Below are 9,547 nucleotides of genomic sequence, written 5' to 3'. Positions count from 1 at the left end.
AAAGGTGCTTCTACAAAGTATTGACTCAGGGGTGTGAATACTTATGTAAATGAGATATTTCTGTATTTCCTTTTCAATAAATTTGCCAGCATTTCTAAAAACATATTTACACTTTGTTATTATTTGGTTTTGTTTGTAGGTAGGTGAAAAAAACAAAAATATGTTTAGTCCATTTTGAATTCAGGCTGTAACACAACATAAGGTGGAATAAGTCAAGAGGTATGAATGAATACTTTCTGAAGGCACTGTAATTATGTGTTGTCAACCAACACCAGATAATGTTATTCATATGTTGTATTTCCTCTAAGCATGCAACTGATTAAAAATGGTGTGTCCGAGAGGGAGAATGAGAGAGACAGAGGGAGGGAGATAGAGTGAGTGTGCATATGCGTCTATGTGAGTGTGTGAGTGTTTTTTTTTTTTTTTTTTTACTTCAACACATTATTAAACAATAATCCTGATATGTATTATAGAAGTCATGTGCTGTGTGTGCTCTTTGCTGCTCAATGTTTTAAAAAGTATTGATGAAACCCAGAAACACACTGGGGGCAAGAGTACTTTGTTTATTGAAAATGCACATCTCCCAGAACACAGTGAAAAACAGAGGCAGTATCTTTATTAACAGCAGAAGGTTTGTTTTTGGCTTCCTGACTGGGCATTTCCTCTGGTGGGGAATTGATGTCCAGGCAATCATTCCCTTCGTTGCCTGCTACTGCTTGTTACTCTTTCACTCTGACCTTCAACTACCCCAGAGAACAGAGACCTGGCCACAGGAGAGGAGTGGGAGGGGGAGAGTGTATGTGTGTGTGTGTGCACCTAATGTGTGAATATTTTTTCCACAGTAAATGTGATCTGTTGTATTAGCAGGTGACTGCATCTGTATGTGCAAGGTCAGTGTCATACAATTTCATACTGAGCCAGAGAAAACATGCAGTACATGTAACTCCTCATACTGACATGGCATGAGCAAGGATAAGTTAATGCAGTGGCCTTCTCTCCATAGCATGTGATAGGACAACATATGAGGTTGCTGCTATAGTCTTACAGAATACAGATAATAATGCAACTGAGTCAGTGCATCTTTTACACAGTTGTTCCTCTCATCCATTCCTCCACACTCTCTCCTGTTGTCTATCCAGCCCTCTTTAACGTCATTCACCAGAGGCACACTCTGCCACCTTCAGGCCTGGTTCAGGCTCCGTTACCAGGGGTTTGAACACCAGCTCCACCTGTCCATTCTTCTGCATACCCTCCTCCTTCCACGCTGCACAGAAAGAATGAAAAACACCAGTAGGCCTACATTAAAGAGGAATTGATTTGTTAAATGTCATCTCTTTGCAGCTTTTCGGCTTTGTACAACTTTGTACAACCCTCACACTGTGTGCACACACTCACATAAACACACACATATGTTTTAATATCCTTGTGGGGACCTAAAAATCATTTCCATTCAAAAACCTAGTTTCCCTACCCTAGCCCTAACCTTAACCCTGACCTTAACCCCTAACTGTAACTAACTCCTAACCCATAACCCTAACCCTAACCCTAATTCTAACCCTAACTGTAACCCTAATCCTAAAGATAACCCCCGAGCTTAAAATAGCCGTCACCCTCGTGTGTCCCCCACACACACACCCACAGGATTCAATTTTAATCCCAGCAAAAACACATCTCATCATACAGCCTCGGACAAACATGGAGTACAAAAGCAAAAAAACTAACATTTGCAAAGTGCAAATATTTCTTATAATCCTGTTCACTTGAGTCTGTACAAGCATGCATGAACGCACATACCCATCCAAACACACAGGATCCAGGTATATGTGACTTTCATAAGACAAAAGCAAACCGTATCATTATCATTATCTGTGCGGTATGTTTCAGGTAATATCAATCAGCTGATATTGGGCCTAAATCAAACTATTTGTTGTCTGAGCAGCATCCTTCTGACCCTCAGACCCCAAGGACCTCCAGGCCTCCTCTTGCACCAGCTGAGCCCACTCACCCTTGGCCTGGCTACATGCTGCGGTGGGCTTCTCTGGCTGCTCTCCCCTTCTCACTGCAGCCCGGATGCGCCGCACCACGTAACTGCAGGCTGAAGGAAGAACAGTTTTTAGTTAATGAACTGTTCCTATGGGAGGAGTAACGCCCATACAAGTGATAGGTGTGATTTTGGATAGGCTGTCATAGAATAGAAGAGAGACGGATAGGAGAAATAGATAGAATGAAACACGCATACAGTAATAGGAGTGATGGGAGCAATTGAAGAGTTTTATTCCAAAACGCTATATATTCAAATGAGCTTTTATTGCTTAAAGGAATTATGAAAGAGATCGGTGTTTTTTCACTATCTAATCATGTTATGACACACATGTATTTGTTTAAAATCTATCACTTGATGGTTTCATTTCAGAGAGAAGTTATAATGTTTTTTTCTAAATGCTGTATACCCACCTCACTCTCAGAGAATTAAGTAGTACTGCTAGGAAACGTCTGCTCTACCCAAAATTACAACCAACTAATTGCAGAATTACCTAAAAAATGGAAGACATAAGTAGAAGGGGGAGAAAGTAAAGAACTTGTCTGTCGGTCCTGCATTAAAGACCAAAATTGGTTAAAGACATTTGCGATAAATAAAAAAGTATACCAGTTTAATTTAAGGACCAATAAAATGACAGTTTATGAACTGATACGCAAAACGACACCGGATTCATTTTTTCTCTTTAGATAATTTATCTTGGAACTGTCCATATGTAGCTTATCTTTGGTCACAGGTCCAGGAATGGCTAAAGAATCACAACATTTACCTGGGGCTAACTCTACAGATAGCACTACTGGGTGATTTGAAACGTCATAGTCAATCGATCAATAATATAATAACACTTTTAGCGAAAAATGTTAAGTTTAATTTACAATCTGTAGAAACGATGAGAATAGAAAGGTTCAGAACTTTAGTGAAACATCACAGCACATTTGAAAATATGGATGGTGTTAAGAGATAGATGGGAGGGGTTGAATGGAGCTAAAGGTTGGGACTAATAACAACAAGATAACTCATGTCAAATATACTGTGTCTGTAAAATGTATATAGGTTCAGAACTTTTGTGAAACAGCACAGTTAAAAATATATGGCAAAGAGAAAAAATGAACTGGATGGACATCAGGAATAGATGGGAGAGGTTGAGGGTAGAGGAAGGAGAGGAATAAAAACAAAATATAACAATTGTAAAACAAATTGTGTCCATAAAATATTTACAGTATGTACAGTTGAAGTCGGAAGTTTACAAACACTTAGTTTGGAGTTATTAAAACTCGTTTTTCAACAACTCCACACATTTCTTGTTAACAACTATAGTTTTGGCAAGTCAGTTAGGACATCTACTTTGTGCATGACACAAGTAATTTTTCCAACAATTGTTTACAGACAGATTATTTCACTTATAATTCACTGTATCACAATTCCAGTCGGTCAGAAGTTAACATACACTAAGTTGACTGTGCCTTTAAACAGCTTGGAAAATTCCAGAAAATTATGTCATGGCTTTAGAAGCTTCTGATAGGCAAATTCACATCATTTCAATTGGAGGTGTACCTGTGGATGTATTTCAAGGCCTACCTTCAAACTCAGTGCCTCTTTGCTTGACATCATGGGAAAATCAAAAGAAATCAGCCAAAAATTGTAGACCTCCACAAGTCTGGTTCATTCTTGGCAGCGTTTTCCCAAACGCCTGAAGGTACCACGTTCATCTGTACAAACAATAGTTTGCAAGTTTACACACCATGGGACCACGCAGCCGTCATACCGCTCAGGAAGGAGACGTGTTCTGTCTCCTAGAGATAAATGTACTTTGGTGCAAATCAATCCCAGAACAACAGCAAAGGCCCTTGTGAAGATGCTGGAGGAAACAGGTACAAAAGTATCTATATCCACAGTAAAAAGAATCCTATATCGACATAACCTGAAAGGCCACTCAGCAAGGAAGAAGCCACTGCTCCAAAACTGCCATAAAAAGCTAGACTACGGTTTGCAACTGCACATGGGGAAAGAGATCGTACTTTTTGGAGAAATGTCCTCTGGTCTGATGAAACAAAAATACAACTGTTTGGCCATAATGACCATTGTTATGTTTAGAGGAAAAAGGGGGATGCTTGCAAGCCGAAGAACACCATTCCAACCGTGAAGCACGAGGGTGGCAGCATCATGTTGTGGGGGTGCTTTGCTGTAGGAGGAACTGGTGCACTTCACAAAATAGATGGCATCATGAGGAGGAAAAGTATGTGGATATATTGAAGCAACATCTCAAGACATCAGTCAGGAAGTTAATGCTTGGTCGCAAATGAGTCTTTCAAATGGACAATGACCCCAAGCATACTTCCAAAGTTTTGGCAAAATGGCTTAAAGGACAAGAAAGTCAAGGTATTGGAGTGGCCATCACAAAGCCCTGACCTCAATCCTATAGAAAATTTGTGGGCAGAACTGAAAAAGTGTGTGCGAGCAAGAAGGCCTACAAACCTGACTCAGTTACACCAGCTCTGTCAGGAGTAATGGGCCCAAATTCACCCAACTTATTGTGGGAAGCTTGTGGAAGGCTACCTGAAACGTTTGACCCAAGTTCAACAATTTAAATGCAATGCTACCAAATACTAATTGAGTGTATGTAAACTTCTGACCCACTGGGAATGTGGTGAAAGAAATAAAAGCTGAAATAAATCATTCTCTCTACTATTATTATGATATTTCACATTCTTAAAATAGTGTGGTGATCCTAACTGACCTAAGACAGGGAATTATTACTCGGATTAAATGTCAGGAATTGTGAAAAACTGAATGTATTTGGCTAAGGTGTATGTAAACTTCCGACTTCAACTGTATAAGCTGAAGTAGAAGCACAAGTGTTGTTGTTCATTAGTTTACTCCAATTAGGGGAGGGGTGGTTGGGTTAGTGGAAAATAATAAAGGAAATATACAGTACCATATACAGTGCCAGTCAAAAGTTTGGACACCTACTCTTTATCTTTGTGAGATGCAGAGTAGGAAAACGGATGATCTCTGCATTTGTGGTTCCCACCATGGAGCATGGAGGAGGAGGTGTGATGGTGTGGGGGTGCTTTGCTGGTGACACTGTCAGTGATTTATTTAGAATTCATACCACACTTAACCAGCATGGCTACCATAGTATTCGGCAGCGACATGCCATCCCATCTGGTTTGCGCTGAGTGGGACTATAATTTGTTTTTCAACTGAACAATGACCCAACACACCTCCAGGATGTATAAGGGCTATTTGACCAAGAAGGAGAGTGATGGAGAGCTGCATCAGATGACCTGGCCTCCACAATCACCTGAACTCAAAATAATTGAGATGCTTTGGGATGAGTTAGACCGCAGAGTGAAGGAAAAGCTTCACTCTGTATATATATAAAAGTACTCAGGATATATAAGAACTCCTTCAAGACTGTTGGAAAAGCATTCCAGGTGAAGCTGGTTGAGAGAATGCCAAGAGTGTGCAAAGCTGTCATCAAGGCAAAGGGTGGCTACTTTGAAGAATCTCAAATATTAAATATATTTTGATTTGTTTAACACTTTTTTGGTTGCTACATGATTTCATATGTTATTTCATAGTTTTGATGTCTTCACTATTAGACAACATTATAAATAAAGAAAAACCCTTGAATGAGTAGGTTTGGTCAAACTTTTGACTGGTACTGTATATAAAATATATATATATGGGGGATTGGAAATGATGCAGACAATTACATTGATGAAAGCTACAATCTGTTAGCAATATTAAAGCTGATCTACCCCGTAAAAAAAAGAAAGTACTGCTAGGTTTAACACAGTCAAATGTAAAAACTAACTACATTATTTATATTTATAAAGATACATTTTTGACATCAAATTTATTTTTATTTTTTAAATAATTCAATACAGGAAGTAACATGAGATCTTTATGTATAACATTTACATTGACCATTTTAGTCATTTAGCAGATGCTCTTATCCAGAGTGACTTATAGTAAGTACATTCATCTTATGCTAGCTAAGTGAGACATCCACATCACAGTCAAATATACAGGATATGAACATTCCATTCCAGCTAAACAGTGCATATCGTTTTGCATAAAAAACACATTTTTCAAAAATCTATGAATTAAAAATCTGAGAGCATTCATATTTTACACAAACATGAAGGTACCCATAAGTAATAATTTCTGATGGAAAAACACAATTGTGAAAAATTGGTGGATATAGTGAATCATAAATAAACTCTTCAATTATAACTACATATATTGGATATATGCTGCAGGCTGCGGTATTTCATTCTACAACAGCCCCAGGCACAGTGAGGTAAAATAACCCCTACTTTTAGTGTTAATAACCAGAGAGTTATGAATGATAACACTGTATACACACTCAAGGACTCAAGGATTCAGGAAGCCAGATGTAGCCTACTTGTTCAATAGCTATTCCTGACCAAAATCCTTGGGTGAAATGTCCCTGAGGAGATGAACGATATAGAATCTAATCAGGATTATATGAATTGGAGACGTTACCGAAACAGTATGTCCACTGTTGTTTAGATGGAATTGCTCTAGCTATCATCATTGAAGCTCACTCTGAATAATTGAATCATTTTATTGAATGATTCAATAATAAGGCTCAATGAAAGACCCTTGATTGTTCATGACAGCATTTCTGAGCCAGAGGTAGGTTGTTTGATTGACTCAACTGCTGGGTTGCAGGAGTTCGGTCACTTAGTTGGGTTGTTTTCTTTAAAAATAACAAGGTTGGGTTGTTAATACTGGGTTATTGGTGCTGGGTTTTATTGAGATATGACCCAGCGGAACAGAAGACTAGCGATGTAGTTTAGTAGGGGCGTGGCTTTCAGATTTTTTTTTTTGCCACCCATGAGAGTAAATGTTATTCATGTTCATCTGTTCTGTTGTATATTTATTACATGTTAAGGTTGAACATTTACACTTTTTCAGCTTCACTGAGGCTTACAGAAATGTATGAGTTGCACAAAAGCCTATGCATATCCCATTGTTGGGATAGATACCACCTTATTATAATATGTAATAAATAGTCTTAATATTCTAGAAGAATGTGTAAAATGCGAAAGAAAGTAAGGATATTTTTAATTTGCAGTAAACTTAACATGATGAACAGGAATTAAATGTACTCTCACGGGTGGCCAATAAGATCTATAAGAAAGCCACGCCCCTAACAAGACACACCTCCTGACAATAACCTGACAATTACATTAAAAAAGACACAGCTGCTAAGTCAACCCAGCATGAAAGTAAAAAAATACGCAACTGAAGGTTAAACTAACACATTTTTGGGTAATGCAAACAACCCAACATGTTGGGTTATTCAAGCAACCCAACTGGCTGGGTCAAAAACAACCCAGTGTGTGTTCTGTCCAATATTTACCCTGCGCTGGGTTACAAAAGAACCCATATTGGGTTGTTTTTAATCCAGCATTTTTTATAGTGTAAAATAGAATTCCACCCCTATTGTCTTCTCTCCTTGAAAAGTGTGCCTGAATGAACACCATGTATATGTGAAGTGGAATTGAACAGGTAGTGTGTGGGCCTACATATACTGGTTAACAGTAATGTAGCTTCTGTCAACTGACTTAAGATATTACAACGGCTATGTCAGTGTTATGATCACATTATGTAACCCTGACAGAGGATTCAAATAAAGTGTATCCACATATTTCATTGAGTGCTCCAACACCATTTATTATAGTACCATAGAACTCTAAGTTTTTCCTGTGTATAAGCCCAATTATTTGATTCCTGTCATTGTCGTTGAGCAGTGAGCACCCCTCCTACTTTGCTGAAGAGTGGAGGACTAATTGAACTGATATATTTCATGGGTTTAAACGTACTTCAGAACGACAAAATATACAGGTTTGAATGGGGAATACTGAAGGCATATGGCCTTCGGTATTATTTATGTTAGAAATATGCTGACTCATGCTTCAGTTGCAAACTGTAATGAGAATCACTATTTTCACGCCACTTTGATACAGCTACGAACGGAAGTTATTTTTTCGTAGCAAGTTAGGAGAACTTACACAGCAGGTTGGGATAATTAACGTAGCAGGTAAGCATAATTAGATTAAGGTTAGGAAAAGGGTTAGCTGTATCAAAGTGGTATGAAAAGAGTGTGTCGCAAACTCTAATAGACTGTCTCTGTCTCAATCTGAATCCTCTTCCCGTCTCTTCTGTTCTTTTCACATAAGCCCAAGTTGCAATTAACTCAGCAAGTCACAAGACCTATTTACTGTACACTTGTTTTGAAGTGTTTATACAAGTGGGTAGTTGCAGGGGGAATGTGTGTAAGACAGGGAAGGGAAGGCACTGCTGTAATGCTGACTGTAAAACCAAGGCAGGAAAACACTGCCAAGACTCAAGGAGAACTTATTTAGTCATTATGCATTTTCATGTTGCTCTCACTGACATAGCCTAGCTAACCCAGAGCCTTATATTAAGTAAATATAAGTATCTGGTATATCTAATACAACATGAATTTAGTAGCAGATATTCAAAAAGAGACTCACAGTTGACAATCCGTCACACCATTTCACACAGAGATGTCACAGATACACAAGTTAGTTAGCTAAAGTGTCTGATGAAATATAAAAAGCAGTTAGTCTCTCCAGCACTGTCAACTGCTGTGGCTTCTCTATGTCAAAACAAATGTTAACCCCTTCCCTGACCAACCCCCTAATGTCATGACTCATTGGGAGGAGTGTGGTGTTTACTGCACAGGCATGACTTGAAGAGAGGGAAGGACAGCCAAAGTCCAAGTTAATCATACGATTTCACCTGTTATGATTGCCTCTGAAGCATTTTGTATCTGTTCTGATGAATGTTATTGATGTGTGTCACTAGGACAGCACACTTGACATTTACACATTATTATGATTTGTTTGCTATTTAACTTAGGGCTAGGCCCCTTTTTTCTCAATTTCCGCCTGAATGACGTGCCCAAAGTAAACTGCCTGTTGCTCAGACCCTGAAGCCAGCATATGCATATAATTGGTACCATTTGAAAGAAAACTCTTTGACGTTTGTAGAAATGTTAAAATAATGTAGGAGAATATAACACAATAGATATGGTAGGAGGAAATCCAAAGAAAAACCAACCAGAATGGTTTTTTGAGAGACCATCCTCTTAGAAAGGCAAGTAAAAGATCATATTGAAAATGAGCTCCCTGGATGCAACACCTATGGCTTCCACAGGGTGTCAGCAGTCTATGTTCAAGGTTTCAGGCTTGTAACTTCAAAAACGAATAAGAAACGTCAGTTTTAGAACAGGGACACAGTCTTGGAAATCCGTGTTTGCACGCGCCATAAAAACAGGGCGCACCTGCTAAAATCGGTTTCCTATTGAACATACTTCTTTCTGTAAGAAATATTATTGTTTGATTACATTTTAGGGTATCTGAGGAGTGAATAGAAACATATTTTGACTTGTTGAAACAAAGTTTAGGGGTAGATTTTCGGATTCCTTTCTCTGCATGTTGAACG

The 9,547-nt window shown here is 38.5% G+C and overlaps 1 long non-coding RNA gene across 1 annotated transcript; it reads right to left on the bottom strand.

The window, feature by feature from the left end:
* Window positions 1-543: 543 nt before the first annotated feature.
* LOC139538535 (uncharacterized) lies at window positions 544-8,717 on the bottom strand. Its single transcript, XR_011667753.1, has 3 exons — window positions 8,575-8,717; window positions 2,006-2,095; window positions 544-1,264 (listed from the first exon to the last, which is right to left on the bottom strand). It is a non-coding gene; the product is annotated as an uncharacterized lncRNA (long non-coding RNA).
* Window positions 8,718-9,547: the final 830 nt, after the last annotated feature.

Source organism: Salvelinus alpinus, chromosome 14 (genome assembly GCF_045679555.1).
Source record: "Salvelinus alpinus chromosome 14, SLU_Salpinus.1, whole genome shotgun sequence".
Classification (NCBI taxonomy): domain Eukaryota; kingdom Metazoa; phylum Chordata; class Actinopteri; order Salmoniformes; family Salmonidae; genus Salvelinus; species Salvelinus alpinus.
Note: the sequence above shows the minus strand (reverse complement) of the source record. Positions and strands in the feature narration are given on the sequence as shown.